The following is a 16,581-nucleotide window of genomic DNA, read 5'->3' on the forward strand; positions in this document are numbered from 1 at the left end:
TATGCTGGTTGGTTTTTTTAATGCAGTAGAAAAGATATCTGCAGTTATAATAATCTTTAAAAATAAAAAATAGGAAGAAACAAGGCACTTGAGATCAGAAAGTTAAGGCTGAGACTCAATCTCTAAGTGGCTCAGAAGTATGCCCATTCTCACTTATATATGGTTTAAAATAGTACCACTCAACAGTAAGTAGATTCTTCTTGATGCTTTTCCTCTAGGCCCAGAGGGCTCAGCTCATTGGATGTGATTCCATGTTTGTTAGAGCTTTTCTAAATAAAGTAAGAAAATGGTGCAGTCTTTAATGTAATGGACAAGAAAAATGGAGGTTGGCTCTAAAGTATGCCCCCTGCAGCTTATTCCTTCTTTACACTCTTTCCCTTTGGTCTCCTCCTGCCTTGGAGAAAGATCACAGCTGCCTGCCATTACTGCATAGATGTGCAGGAGAGAGGGATGGACCCTGGTGTGGGTAACTAATGAATTGCCTAGTATCACCAGAAAAGGGAAGGAGAATCAGTGGGAAGGGCGTGGTGAAGGACGAGACTCCAGAGGTTGGAAAGTATGCCAGAGAAATTGTTCTTCTGGACTATTCTGAAGTAAATGATGTCCTTCTTTATCTGACTCAGGTAAGCCACGATCTCTCTTTGCTGGGACCCTGGCTGAAGTAAGCTGAGGGCAACTTTGTTTAGTTTTAAATGGGGAAAGGCCTTATTTCAGTAAAACTTCTCAGGGTGTATTTGTTTTGAGAGTGTGAATTGTTTTTCGTCAGTCCTGCTTAGATTGGCCTGTGACAGTCATCCTTCAGTTGCTTCCTCTGTCCTTCCCTCTCCAGCCTCTTCTGTGACAATGGTTTAATTCTGTGTATTGTTTTACAAAAGTGCTAACTTTCAGTTGATCAGAACATTACCTTTGCATGCTATTTAACGCCAAACTCTCTCTTTTATTTACTAAAATTGTCTTCACTCCTTTTAAATGATACTGGCTCCAGCCAGCACAATTCTCAGTCTTCTCTAGTATCCTAGTCTTCACTCTCCTGACACTGAAAATAGGCTAGTGCAAAACATACCTCTGAACTGTACCTCATTTTGAAGGATATCATTACCTTTCGTCCCAAAGATACCTACATTCCACACAAATTTGGACTTGTATTGTTGAAAATTGTTTACATGGGAAATAAAGAATCAAGAAACTTAGAAAGTTATTTATGCTATATGACTGAATCTCAGAGCATTTTAAAGTTTTCCTGAAATACTTTTCCCCTCATTTTGAATCTCTGTCACATGCTGTGTCCCACATTTGGGTATTGGCAGGTTAGGAGGTACTTTGTAGAATCTTGTTCCAAAATCCAGTACTATAAATTGTTGTCTGTATTCACCGGGCTTTATTGCACTTGGTGTTTTGCATATATGTTTATAAACTGAACATGCAAATCAGACATTTTGGGAGAGTAATGTTAGCAGAACTTGATCCAAAGAGAGTTTTGAGTGATCAACATTTGGTCTTTTGTCAGTACATAAAGAGTGAAATGTATAGCATTCTATTCTCTGCACGCATTGAGTGTTCTCATGAGAACTAAATTTAATATTGCCTCATTCTTTTTTTTTTTTTTTTTTTGCTGTTAGTTTCTTACTGTTCATAAAGAGGAAGTGCTAATTCTGTTATCTCTGTGAGTGTTTTGGTATACCACTTTCTGAAGTTTGCATATGTTCCTCTTGATATATTTGTGTGTATACGTATGGTATTAAATATTCACAGATTACAAGGGAGCAGAGTTAGTGCTCTGGAGATTATTTGCAACTTTGTGCTAAAGAATTAAATTCCACACCCATTATTTGTCTTCCAGTGCAGTTTCTCAAACAATATTTATACCAATTGCCATTTTGGAAGCGCAAATAATAAGCTTTTTAATTAAATGAATTATGTATGATGTTGGTTTCTCTGGAAATCTTGTACTTCAATCACATTGATACTGTACTGTCCCTAGAAATATCTGAGCCCGCTTTGCTTTTCAGAACACAGTGTTTTAAGTCACCACTAGAGGGGACAATATCTGAACTAAAATTATACAAGGCTGAGAACCAAAAGGTTTTTATGATGTAGCTTTATAAAATATACAAATCTAAAATTAGGGCTGCACTTTTTGGTCTTAAAAGTTAAAGTAGGACTCGGGTAAAATCAATACATTTTGTTTTATGAACACAGTTTAAAGTAATATTGACAGTTTTCTTTTGCCAGTTTTTTCCCTGTATGCTATCTGATGTAGTGACTTCCTTAACTTGTCTAGCCAGCAAAACTCTGACAGTACTATTCTCTAATACAGGCACAAGCTTCTTTATACTTCTTGTCTCTCAAGTTGTGCCCCCCCCCCCCAAAATATTCTTGACATATCAGTTGCAGAACTTCACAAACAAGAACTAGAAAACCCAACAACCAATGTCTTAACTGAACTGTATTTCAGAGTTTCAGGATTAAGTTGATCTCAGTGTTTTATGTAATAATACCTAGCTCTTGTATATTGCTTTTTGTTAGCAGATAAAGATGTAAAGCACATACTAAAGATTCATATGAGTTGGTTTTATATTTGTCTACTGCATTCTTATAAAAATTTTTTTTATTCCCTTTGAATAGGACTTCAGAGATTTTTCTGTTTTTGATCATTCTTATTTGAAGACATTTTCTTTGAGTGTTCAGAGTCTTTTACCAAATTAGATGGAAACAGAGAAAAGATCCCTGATATAATACAAAGTATTAAATTATATGTAAGCTTTCCATTAGTCAAGTGCATAGCAATTAATTTGCTGAACTCTGACTGTGCTCCATCACTGATCATGGCCAAATTGCATGCAAGTTAAGCAATCGTACTAAACATGTACACAGTTTGAGTATATGGTTTTGTGGCTGTGTGGTGGAGTTATTTTTATAAAAAAACATGATTTCCCCACCCCACTCACCTGACTGAAAAGAACTAGTCAGTGGTCCTGGGGAATGTAGCTGTCTGCAATCTTTCCATGTCAACTAGATTTCAAAGCGAAAAACCACAGCAGGTACATGATTGGGGTAGTGGTTTCAAAATTACGCCAGGATTGGTCGGTTATTTATGGTTTTCAATGACAAGAGTTGACAGAGCTGCTGTGGCTGGGTCTCTGTGGTAAAAGACTGTTTCCTATACCAATGTGTGCTATGAAAATCCCCACGGACTGAAACATTTGATGGTTTATAAAATAAAAATAAAAGATAAATGAGGCCAGATCCTGGTTCCATGATAATCAGTGGCAAAACGTGCACTGATTTCTGGTATACTAGGACTTTACCTTTGATGTTTGTTTGAAAACTGAAAATAAAAGAACAGGGCAAATAGAGTTTCAGGTAACAATTATTTTTTGTCAGTTTAATCTCTCTACAAATATATTTTAGAGGGTTTTTTTTAAATATTTTGGGGAGTCTTGGAATTGGTTCTAAAAACAAGCCAAAGTTGACCAAAACCACCCCACATCAAGAGTAAATGTTGACTATGGTCATCTGTGCATGTCAGCCTTATCCAACCATAACTAGAAGGCATGATTATTGACTAATTGTAAATTTCTTTTTTGTTTTGACATTCTGATGCTGAAGTTCATTATCCAGTGCTATGAATCTCTTCTTATACATTATGGGGTATCTTCAATAATTTTTAGTTGTTATCCTGCTGTGCATCTGTTATGCGTTCTGAATTATGTTTGTAGCTATCGGGGACTGAGATTATGTTCCAAAACTTGTTTACTGATCATCTTCCTGTGAGTAGACTAGTTGTTTGTGATACAGTGCATATCCTTTCCTCAATTGGGTAAAGCTTCAACAGTTTATATTAGGATGTTGAAACTTGCTGTTTCTTATGCAACTAATAGAATAAAATGGTTTGCCTACATTCTTAATTTTAATAGAGAATGATACTCATTTTCCTTAAAGAAAACATAGTGGGTTTTAGAAGTGTTCTTGCAACTGAGTGAAATATGTTTCCAGTTAAGGCACTCTGGGCTAATCTGTGTTTCAGAGACCCTGTTAACACTTTATAAACCATTAATCCAAAACCCTAGAACAGGGGTAGTTAATAGGTGGACTGTGGGCCAAATTCGGATCACCAGATGCTTTTGACTTAGACCCCGAAATCTTTTTATTTAATTGTTGTTGTTTTTTATATTTCTCTGGAGTCTGAAGCTTGAATATACCTTGACCAAGAAATTTTAGACCTTGTCAAAAAAATAGACTATCCCTGTCTTAGAACTTGTTTATATACTCTCAGTTCTGCTTTTCACTGTGGATATTATGATCTATTGAAGTTTTTCTGTAAAACCAAGGCAGGCTTTCTTGCCCCTTTCAATTATCTATAACTAAGCAATACAATATATATTAAAGGTATTACTGGACCCTTAGCTCTGTCAACCCTTATTCACTATCAAGCAAGCCTAGGAAGAGGTGCAGTGGCGAGTCTCTGTATTAAGAATTTAAGGACAAATTTTCAAGAATGGCCTCCAGATTTGAGCATAGAAAAATGTGAATGCACATTTTTGGAGTGGAGCTGTGCTGATTTAAACCAGCTGAGGATCTGGCTATAGGTTGATATGCTGTACTCAACACTGTGATCTAGTTGCCTCTTAGAAATAAACAGTATCTTAATCATAAAAAAATAAGATGACCCAATTTAGTTTCTGTTGTGATGATGCTTAAGATGGAAAGAACCCACCTTGACTGAAAGCCCATGGTAAGTAAGTAAGTTTTGTTCAAATGTCACTAATGATATAATCTGAAGAAAACAAGGTTACATGAAAAGCATAAGGGCTGCACATATAATGGTTTTTCAGATGGAAGAAATCCAGTTTGATTGCTATAGGCCAGTTGAGTTGGTGAAGCTGGTAGAGCTTTTTTTTGCTTTTTTTTTAAACTTGCAAACTGAGTATACTTTAGATATGAGTGAGACAAAATGAATGTAGAACCCCCACAATATCATTTTGAAGGGTAAAATCTTAGTTTGTCTTATTTGGGTAGTTGCATAGTTCTATATACAGTTGTTTTTGTGAATATGATATTGTCTCTTTGCATAAGGCAGTTAGTCAACCAAAGCACTCAATGACTGGGAACATGATAAGAATTTGGGGTGAAATCTTCAGCGGCTGTAAAACTGCACACTTGACATCAGCTGAGGGTCTAGCCCAGAGATTGAAAGAGAGAATGTAAGGAAATACTTTTACTACAAAAATTTAATCCCATGATATTCTGGGAGAACTAAAAATTACTAGTATTTGACACTATTTTGGTTTCTAGACTGCTGCTTCTATGGTTTAGAGTTTAGATGCACATACAAACAATTTTGTGGAAAAACATTCAAATTAAGACCTGATGTGCTTAAAACTCACTGAAGTAAAGTCCTGTACTATCCCCATAAATTATTTTGTCTGCTAAAGCTAACAGGTAAACTGTGTGTGTCTATATGTATATGCAATAAATATGCAATAACACATAAGTTACCAGGCAACTGCATGCTCCAGATGCAGTGGGAGGCACAAAGCTGGTCACTTGTTACCTATCGGTGGAAAAGTACAGATCCTCCTGTAATGTTGTTTCTTCTGTCTATAGTTGGTATTTCTGTCATGCCCCTCATTAAGTGATTTTACCATGTTTTTCTAAACATTTTATTTCAGAAATGTTTTTTGTTTAATATTTAATTTTAGTATCTTAAGTGGTGACAAATTTCAGGATTCTCACACTTAATTTTGCAGATTCTGTTGGGAAATGACTAGCTTGTACTGTGACAGGTTTTTGTTTTTTAACAGTCTGGTATTGAACGATCTAGCCAGTTTTTGCTGCTCATGCATTAATTTCAAAGGCAGCGGGCAGCAGAATGAATGCATGGCAGCTTAAGTGGCTTCATAGTGAGAAAAGGTAGTTCAGTTTGCTTCTGCCCTGACTACAGCTACAGAGTTTGAATTCTAATTGATTGCAGGTAACACACATGCACAAAGAAAAATTTAATGTAAATAGGAAAATTTTAAGGAAAAAATGTTTTCTTTTGTATAGGTGTACATGGAGGTGGAATAGGGTATCATTTATCATTGCATCCCCCTCTTTTCTGATACACAGAATAATCTGTCTGGTTTGGAGACTCTTCCTTTAATCAGCCTATTTATACATGCACGGATCTATAATACTTATGTGAACAGACTACTAGACAAAGAAGTGTATGTAGCACTTTAAAGACATAAAAAGACAAGGTGTCTACCCTACAAGCGTACTCTGACAAATGATGAATGAAGGTATGGAAACATCAGTGAAGAGATGAATAATAATAAATACTCTTTTATAGCACTGTTGATCAGCAGATTTCAAAATGCTTTATAAAGAGGTCAGTAGGAAGGTTTCACATCAAGAAGGTTTCACATGGCTTTGAGAGATTTGAAGGAGTATGCAATTTTAGATTGTGGTGGTGAGGAATGTTTGTATAAAGGTGGATATTTCACCAATATGTTTTACACATGAATTAAAATGCTGAATGCCAAAGTCCTGAATCTGACACATGGGGGCAGGTTTCCACTAGAGCTCAGCATGCACAGTCTGGGACATGTTCATAGGATCTTATCTGCTGTTTAGGCACCTAAATAATGACTGCATTTTCATGTTGGGTGCTAAGCTCTTTTGATAATCTGGCCCTAATTTAGGTGCCTTAAAACACCCTTTTTTCTTCTGAAAATCTGACCTCAATTGTTGGTGCTGAGCAAATGAAAATCTGGCCCTAAGTCTTTTTATAGGTGTTCCAGTTCTTAAATCTTGTATTTTCCCTACTGTAGGTATTTTCTGTTAAACTGATATATGTCAATAGAAACTGCAACTAATGGAAATATTTAAACCCATCAGAGATTAAAAGTGCGGATAGGGAAACCTCTTCAGAGAGGAGAAAGATCCACCCTAACCTTTGTCCAAAAATTGAACTAAACCTCCTTTGAGGTTGGAAATTTTTTAAATGCGAATTCCTCATTTGAAAAATGAGGAAGCAGCAGACAGGCCAAATTACAAGAATTGTTGGTAATTGGAGGTTCTAAACTGTGTTTTGCAACTCACTAGGCTCAGATTGTTGAGATGACCATCCATAATTTTACAGGCTTACCCAGTCAGACTTTCTAAGGTATGATTCATCCAACTTCAAACTGAACATTAAAGGTGGAGTTGTGTAACGCGCCCATGAAAATAATGTGAAAATGCATTTACATCAGTAGTAAATGTGTGCATATATAGTTCACATAGGATATATCTATACTGTATACTCTTTACAGCCGTGTGAAAAAACCTACATTGCACGCCCCCTTAGCAATAGTATAAATAGCTGTATAGACAAGTAAAGACACACCTGAATCCTTAGAGTACATACCCTACATGGCACTTGAGATGCCCAAGCAATGCCTTGTAGCAGTGTAATGTCCTGCTGCCTCCCCACTGCTGGAGCTTTTCTCTGCCACAGGTTGCTGCCAGAGCCTTTCCCCACTGCAGTGAGACTCCAGCTGCAGGGAAAACCCCGCTTTTAGAGTGTTTCACTGATGTGTGTAGCTACACAATGTGGTATGGATGCAATCTACTTTTAACTGTTCCTTGTAGCTACGCCTACCCTATATGCTGCCACCAGCGGTGCGCAGTGTAGACGTACCTACACACCCTCCATAAAAAAACCTGTTAAAATAACATTAAGGTTTCAGAATGAAGTACTCAATAGACTGGAAATGCATAACTTAAGATTGCTCCTAAATCCTTAACTTTCAAACCCTACTATGGGTGTGCAAGATTCTGTCTGTAATTATTGCTGCAGGATCATTGTCTTATTCAGTATGTAGGTAGGACAGTGAATAAGGCAGGGCTGTATCCCCTGTCTCTTGCAGTGTTGCACTGGTGTGCAGTGAAGTTGTTGGATCGGTGTGCAGTGATGAGGTAGGGGACACATTCAAGAATTGAGCATAAAAAATAAATGAATACCAAACAGCTGCCTCTTTTCACAATTTTCACTGAGTAAACAGGACTGAGCATTGAATGAGGCAGGGCTCCATAGCCATCCTCATTCAATGTGTATGCATATTAATAAATCCTTTACAGCCCTGCTGCATTGCACTTTCATGCCTTGTATGGAAAACCAGGTACAATCTCACACAATCATATCCCACATGCATTTATAAATTAAAATTTTCACTTACCTTTCTTATGTGTCCAAGCACAGAGGCCATAAAACAGAGAGAGAGAGACTGTATGGAGGGATGCGAATTTCTCCGTAACCTAGGTATTGTCACATGAGCAATGCCTTGGAAATGCTGGGAATGTTGGCTGTTCAGGATGATGATGTCTAAGATACTGACGATAGCAAACAAAACAAAACCAGAAAGATCAAATGATATAGACTGAAGTCTCGGATGACTTGACTCATTTATTGAGTTTCAGCAATTAAGTTAGCTTTAATTCAAATGTCTTGCTACAGGTCATTTGTGTAACCCGGTGATGTGATGAAAGAGAATATTATGGCACCACTTAAAAATGTTTTGAACACTGATATTTTCCATGGGGTATCTGCTGCTCTGAACGTGAGGTTTGTATATGTCCATTATCATTCCACCAAAATCTGAGTTAAGTTTGCTAGACTGAGTTAATTTTGAGTTAAGTTTGCTAGACTGTATATCCTGCCAAAACAAAGCAATCCACACAAGGAAGCGAATAAGAAATTAAGGGGGAGATTTTCAAAGGCACAAATGGGAGTTGGGCACATAACACCTCTTTCTGACTTTAAAAACTTCCCTATAGTCATTTAACACCCCATCTATGCTCCACTCATGAAGGGGATTATGAACCTGATCATGTTCCTTTATATGTCAATATGGAGGGAAGTGGAATCCAGGAAGACTGACTGTTTGATTTCATAGGTCTTTCCCATCTTTACTGATCCTACTGCACAAGTTTTCTCTCCTTGTTTAGGATTAGTTGATACCTGAGGGGGTTTGATGGGTTCCCCTTGGGATGCCACCTGGAACTGGGGTACCACTGAGCCCCCCGACCCAGCCTAGGCTCCCTTTACACTGTACTGCTGTGACCAACCTGCCATGCCCTCACCCAGGCTTCAGCCTGCACATTCACCAGCACACATACAGGTAGGGACACCCAGCTGCAGTACATGCAGGCAGGCTTTTTAACTAGCTCCTGCAGGGGGAGGCTTCAGCTAAGGCACTCCACAGCTACTCAGGTACACCCCCTCCCCACCCCCGGAGTGTAAACCCAAAACTATACCATCTTGCACTTCACAGAGAACTGTACAGCATAAGATTCTGAAATTTGCCCCCTCCATCGATGTGGAGAGGAAATATACAACAGCTTTCTGCCCCGAGTTATAATTTCCATATGTCTAGTTTTAGACAAAGCAAAAAGTTTATCAACTATAAAAGATAGATTTTAAGTAATTATAAAGGATAGCAAACAGATCAAAGCAGATTATCTAGCAAATAAACAAAACATGCAAAGTAAGCTTAATATACTAAAGAAATTGGCCTGAAATAGCAAATTCTCACCCTAAGTGATGATACCACCAGACTGTGGATTCTTAAGGGGCAAGCTGCACTAATTTACAGTTTAAAATCCCCAGATGTTTCATTCACAGACTAAAAATCCCTTTAGCCTGGGTCCAGCACCTCCCCCAGTTCAGTCTCTCTATTCCTCAGGTGTTTCCAGGAGTCTCTTTGAGGGGGGAGTCAGTGATGAACCACGATGATGTCACTCCCCTGGCTTATATAGATTTTGCATATGGTGGGAACCCTTTGTTTCAAAGCTTGGTTCTCACACCAGTCAGTGGAAAAACTCTGGTAGCCCAAGATGGAGTCCAGTACCAGCTGACCTGGTCATAGGACCCTGTAGTGTCATAGCAGCCATGAGTCAGAGGTTGTTTGTAGCATCCTCAGGAAGACCTCTCCCCCAGCCCCAATGGGAGATAAACAACTTCTAAGGCCTGTTGTTTTCTCTAATGGCTCATTAACCTGAATGGGCCCTTCTCCAGCCAGCCATCTGAACTGAGTGCATTCTGCCTAGTGGGTGTTCTGCAAGTGTAAGCACATTTGTAATACAGATATACAGTCAATATTCCTAACTTCAGATACAAAAATGATACATGCATACAAATAGAATAATCATATTTAGTAAATCATAACCTTTCCAATAATATCTTACATGACCTATCTTGCATAAAATACATCATAGGTATGCCAGAATCATATAATAATATCTCTATGAAGAATATGGGGTGCAGTGTCACAGGGGGCGTACTGTAATTTGGAGACTTGCAAGCTGCTTGAGCCTACCCACAGACCAGTAGCACAGAAGCTGTTAATTTCCTCGTGTGACAGTTAGGCATTGGCGAGGTTGCATGTGCCTAATCTCTTAAATCTGATCTGTGTTAGGTAGAAAACTTCCTACTGGAAAAAGAAATAGCATTTGTCCATTGGGGTGGAAGCAAGTTGATGATTCATACCACTCAGGACTTTGCAATATTAATCAGAGCACAGTGATTGTCTCCTGATAGAATTTGGTTGTTAGGTTGAGCTAAGATAATGTTTGTCCATGAAACATCCAGCCAACCTCTCTACACCAGTGAGCTGCTCAAGAAATGCAGAGCTATAAATAAGGAAAATAAGAAAAAATAGAAGGCACAATGCTTAATTTCACACTTTTAATAACACCCCTAAAAATTAGAATGACCATTTCATATACAAAATACGGAGTGTGTGTAGTTTCTAAATCTGAGGTAACTTCATGCATTCATTCATCAATAATTAGTATATTCATAGAGTGGGGGTCTGTACTTTGTGATTTGATATTGCTTCATGAAAGAAGATGTTGGCTGTGATCATTGTTTGCCTGTTTGAAGAAATGTGATGTTGATCATAGTGCGAATGTACCAAATATTTTCTTTTTTTGCATAAACAACCTAGAATTTTTTTCTGTATTGTTACTAATTAGAAGAAAATATGAAAACACCAGATGAAAATACAATATATTTCTCTTTAATTACAGTATAAGCTTTGGTCATTTTTCAGAAAATCTTTTGAAAGGATAAATCACTCTGGGGTATAAACAACTCTGGAGAAAAGCTCATTTTCTGAATACTTTGTAGTGAGGTTAAAACATTTGTCTGCAGACTGGTTTCATGAGGTTTAAGCAGAAAATGTGTCCATGAATCTTTTTGTTGCTTTGTACATCTATATAAAATTTATAAACTTTAATTCTCTATAGAATATAAACTTTAATTCTCTATAGAATAGAAAACGGATCTACTTTGCAAGAAAAGGACGCTCTGAAAAGAAAAAGATGACCTTATGTTTAATATATAAATAAATGCTTATTAATATTAGATGACTTCAATAATAAAATTAGTTCCATCAGGGATGAATTTGTTCCACTGGTGGTTTTTCAAGCATACTATTTTTTCCCCCAAAATTAAAAGAAATCCTAAAAGCAGTCGTAGGCAACTGGATAATCTGACCCAAACAAATGCCTCTCAAACATTTTATATATCAAGGCTGCTCTAATCAGTTACTTGTTCTATGTTAGGATCTCTAGCTTCTCCTGCAGTAAAGTACATACACTCTATTTCTAGTGTAAGAAGGGACTCTTAATCCCAGTGAAGGAGCCTCTTAAAATGGCTAGAATGGAGGAGAAGCTGGGTTTTGAAGTGGAGACACAACAAAGGCCCTGTGTTCTAATTCATGAAGGAAAGAGGTATCTTTGGTGGTGCTACCACAATGCATCTGTTCATTTCATCCAGAACCTGAAGCCTTTCTATCAGTAATTATTACGAAGCAGGAGCTATGAAGGACCCTCACAATTTAAGAGTACATTTCAGCTACCTCTTGACAAAGGCCACTCTGCTGATATGACACTTCTTTCCTGAGTTTCAACCACCAAGTCAATATTAACTCAGGTCTCTCATTTATTGAGCTTTATTTTCACATCTGTTGCTCTTTTGTCACTGTGATCTCAATCTGGTTTTCTCATATTTGTAATGATAGGATAGGGAAATAAATCAGCAGAGGCTGGGTCCTGCATGGAGCTGACCACTCTGGCCACAATCTAGCAAAGCACTTTAATCCATGCTAAAAATTTAAGATCATGAGTATTCCCATTTAATTCAAGATAAGCACATACTTAAGTGTTTTGCTGGACTGGGGGCAGAGTGCTCAGCATCTTGGAGCATCAAGCCTTAATTACAGTTAACTTCTTTTATCATACATTTTACGAATTTGAGGTTGAGAAATATAAAGTAAATGAAAGCATTAAAACATTGAGTGGAAATTAATAGTTAATGATATTATAAATCTTACACTGCCCACATGATAACACATTATGTTTAGCAAGTATAGATGAATGTATATTTTGTCACAACACAACAACCCAGGGACATCCAATTTGGGATGATAATTTCCATTGAAATCATGGAAGCAGGACTAGACCCCAAATGATCCATAACAAAAATCTTTAACTTTGCTTAATTATGTGTGTTCTTCAAATATGAGTAGATGAGTTTTCAAGGAGACTTAATTAAATGTTTGGGATAGCGGCAAGCCATTTTTGAATTTGTGGGAGACTTAAAAAAAACAAATCAAAGTCAAAACTCCAATTTAGGATATTTTGTTAAGATGACCTATTACTAAAAAAAACAACCCCCCCACTGACATTTTCTTCAAACTTTGCAGAAATATTCTCCTCTACCTTGAGAACAGAAGCTAGTTCTAACATTGAAGTTACAATTTACTACATTGAGCACCACCTGCAAAGAAGAATTGCACATAATTTAACTTTACAGAAAACAGTAGTCCTATTATACAGAACACCAAGGGCAAGTAACTAAGAAAATTATTAATGGATGAGAGTACTAAAAGTTAAAAAATCCTTACTGTAGGTAGATCTATTTGGCTGTGTCACAGGGTGACTGGCCTCTTGAAGGGGAAATGTGACCTATCCCACAATTAGCTGCTTCCCAGGCTAAAGTGGCAGGACAAAATGGATTCAGATTGACAGCCTGGTAAACACCTGGAGCTCATAAAAAGGTTTTTTCCACTGAATGCATCCGATGAAGTGAGCTGTAGCTCACGAAAGCTTATGTTCAAATAAATTGGTTAGTCTCTAAGGTGCCACTAGTACTCCTTTTCTTTTTATAACAGGGTAGATAACTCAGTGTGGGAGAGGAACTAAAGGGAGCAAATTAGGCTCCTATGGAAAGTCCTGGGAGAAGTTGGGACTCCCGGAGGCAGTGCTCTATCCCAGAACAGAGAGACTTAAAGGTGGACTTAAAGAGACTGGAAAGGGATAGGAACTGAGCCCAGAAGGTGGTCTGAAGAGGAACGGAAGCAGAATGGAAAATTCTTTTGTTTGGACTTTTGTTACCCTGGAATTGTTTAAGATTTAGTTAGTGACTTGTCTGGAGGGCTAAGCCACATCAGAAACACCAGCTCCGTGGGGAAAGTTGAAGGGATCCACCTTTGGGGAGGAAATGGAGGCAGGGTGCTTTGCAGTGGCATGCTTAGCCAGCAGGGGTGCTATGAGACAGCTGTGCCTATGACAGCCTGGTAGAAATGTTATGCCAATCTTAAATTACTACTGTAATTCCTCTCACAAATAGACTCTGTTGTACCCGGGAGGAAAGTGCTCTCTTTTCACCTCTAGAGGAGGCCTGTACTGCTAATAGGAGGAATCTTATATACTATAAACATTATTGTCCAATATCTCTACCCTATATTGGCTTTAAGATCCTTGCTAACGTTTTTAACTAATAGATTAGATACAAGTCTTCTGAAAATTGACCAGAAGGATGTAAAGGATATTATTTTACAACTGATGACATTTCTCAATTTTAGAAGAGTATTTTATAGCTCATGTTGAACATTTAGATGAAGCTAAAGTTGTGATCCTGCATTAAGCTCTGTGCAGACTGACTTCAACACTCACTTGTGTGAAAGTAAACTAGATCTAATCCTTGTATCTCCCTTAGATTCTAGGGCCTAAATGCCATATATGAGTCAAATTTCAGAGTTAGTTCCCAGGAAAGAACTCAGTGTTAGTGATTAAGTCTTATCCCTTTTTCTCTGTCACAAGTAAGTGATCACCCTTCTCTTGCTGGGTTTCAGAGTAACAGCCATGTTAGTCTGTATTTGCAAAAAGAAAAGGAGTATTTGTGGCACCTTAGAGATTTACCAATTTATTTGAGCATAAGCTTTCGTAAGCTACAGCTCACTTCATCGGATGCATACTCTTGCTGTTGACTTTTTTATGCTACATTCTTTACTTTTACTAATATGGTATGCTCCTCCACCTACCTCAGGGAAGGCTGGTAGCATGGTAAGCATTCAGGCAAAACATATCTAGTTTAATTCATATAATTGGTGTGTCTTTGTTGGACTGATGTTTATAAAAAGAATCTCACTATGGCAATGATCCCAAGTGGCAAAGCGGAAGGGACCAAATGGCTTAATTAATCCTCCTTTGCATTATTTAAAAATCAACCGACAACTAAAACTGATAAATTGCAAGTAGCAGGCCTACTATAAAGTGGAAACAGAAACATTCATAGGTTTTAAGACTAAAAGAGATCATTATGATCATCTAGTCTGCGCTCCTGCATAACATAGGCCAGAAAATTTCAGTAGGTGATTCCTGCATCAAACCAAATAACTTTGTATTTCTTCTTATTATATTATTTATTATGGTAGTGCCAAGAGACCAGCTGAAAATGGGTCTCCATTGTGACAGGTGTTTGTACAGAATTAGTAGATGGCTCTGCCCAGAAGAACAATCTAACGAGACAAAATAGACAAAAGGTGGGCAAAGAGAGAGAATACAAAGAGAGTGAACAATAGGATTGCAGCAAACGTCACGTTTGTTCACTTTTGGGGTGAGGTGAGGTTTTGTTAGGAGAGGATTTACTAAAGGGAAAGACAAAAGGAGAGGGGAACAGAGCAGGGAAGTAAAGAGAGGGGAAGAAAAGAGATCTGGGTGGGAAATGCAGAGAGGGGAAGAAAAGAGATCTGGGTGGGAAATGCGTTTCCTGCCCTGGGAAAAATTTTGAGATTTTGAAAAAAAAGTCCAGTTTGGCATCAAGACCAAGTTTGGCATGAAAAAGACCAGTTTGGCATGAAACCAAGACCACTGAAAGTTGATATTTTATGTGTGTGTGTGTATGTATATATTGTGACAAAGTCCTCCTCTGCCTTGGTGGGTCCTGTGCTTATTGGCAGATTTGCTTGCCTCAGAGATTCATGGCAGCCCTCAGTTTGGCCACTTTTGCTAGTGGCTCAAACCTGCCATTCACTCAGCTAACCTCATCACTTGCCAGCATGGGGAAAGGGAGGAGAACAATCCCCGCAGTCTCTGCTGACCCACCTAGTGGGTCAGAGGATAAGACAGGGACCTTCCCCTCTGGTGGGACCCACAGTCCAGGCCACCTCCTCTTGTGTCAAATAGGGAGTTGAGGGGAATCCGGGCCCACCCTCTACCCCAGGGCCCTGTGGATTGCAGCTGTCTACAGTGTCTCTTTTAACAGCTGCACGACAGCTACAACTCCCTGAGCTACTTCCCCATGGCCTCCTCCCAACACCTTCTTTATCCTCACCACAGGCTCTTCCTCCTGAAGCCTGATCATACTTGTACTACTCAGTCCTCCAGCAGCTCACCTTCTCATTCCTTGCACACCCTGCCCTAACTCACGGGAGGTCCTTTTTAAACCAGGTGTCCTGATTAGTCTGCCTGTCATAATTGATTTTAGTATGTTCTTAATTGGCTCCAGGTGTCTTAATTAGCTTGCCTGTCTTAATTGGTTCTAGCAGGTTCTTGATTGTTCTAGTGCAGCCCCGGCTCTGGTCACTCAGGGAACAGAAAACTGTTCATCCAGTGGCCAGTATATTTGCCTTCTACCAGACTCCTGTACCCCACTGGTCTGGGTCTGTCACAATGTACATATATAACAGAGAGAGCTAACTGGGTTATCACAGTCGAGTCTCACTCTGGACCACTCAGTATTTAATTATGTATATAAAGTGGAAGAGAGACTGAGACAGACTCTATAGCATGGTGATTAGGGCACTCATATGGGAGAGGGGCAACATGAACCCAGCATTTGAACCTTGATTTCTTACATCCTAGTTGAGTATCCTAACCATTAGGCTAGGGCCTATTCTACAGTGCTGTATTCTCACTTTCTCTTTCCCACACCAGTTCCATCCTGACAAACTTTTCGCATTGAACTGGATACATTCCCCCCCAAAAAATCAGTTTTGTCTAATCAGCATTTTCTGGCAAAACACTTTCATCTAAAATTTCCTGATCGAGAAGAGACCCATACAAACATATCTTTGACTGTCAGATCCTGCTGTTAAGTCATAATGCTACGGGGCCAGAGTGCTGAGAACCAGCAGCAGAACCAGCACTCTGGTCACTGTAAGTCTAATTAGTTTTCCTGGAAGAAGGGCCTGATTGCTGGAAGCTGAGGCTAATTACTAGACCAGTCTGAGAGCAAGCTAGTTAACCCATTAATGAAAGAGTAGAAAG

This window comes from Eretmochelys imbricata, chromosome 2 (assembly GCF_965152235.1).
Source record: "Eretmochelys imbricata isolate rEreImb1 chromosome 2, rEreImb1.hap1, whole genome shotgun sequence".
NCBI classification, from domain to species: Eukaryota; Metazoa; Chordata; order Testudines; family Cheloniidae; genus Eretmochelys; species Eretmochelys imbricata.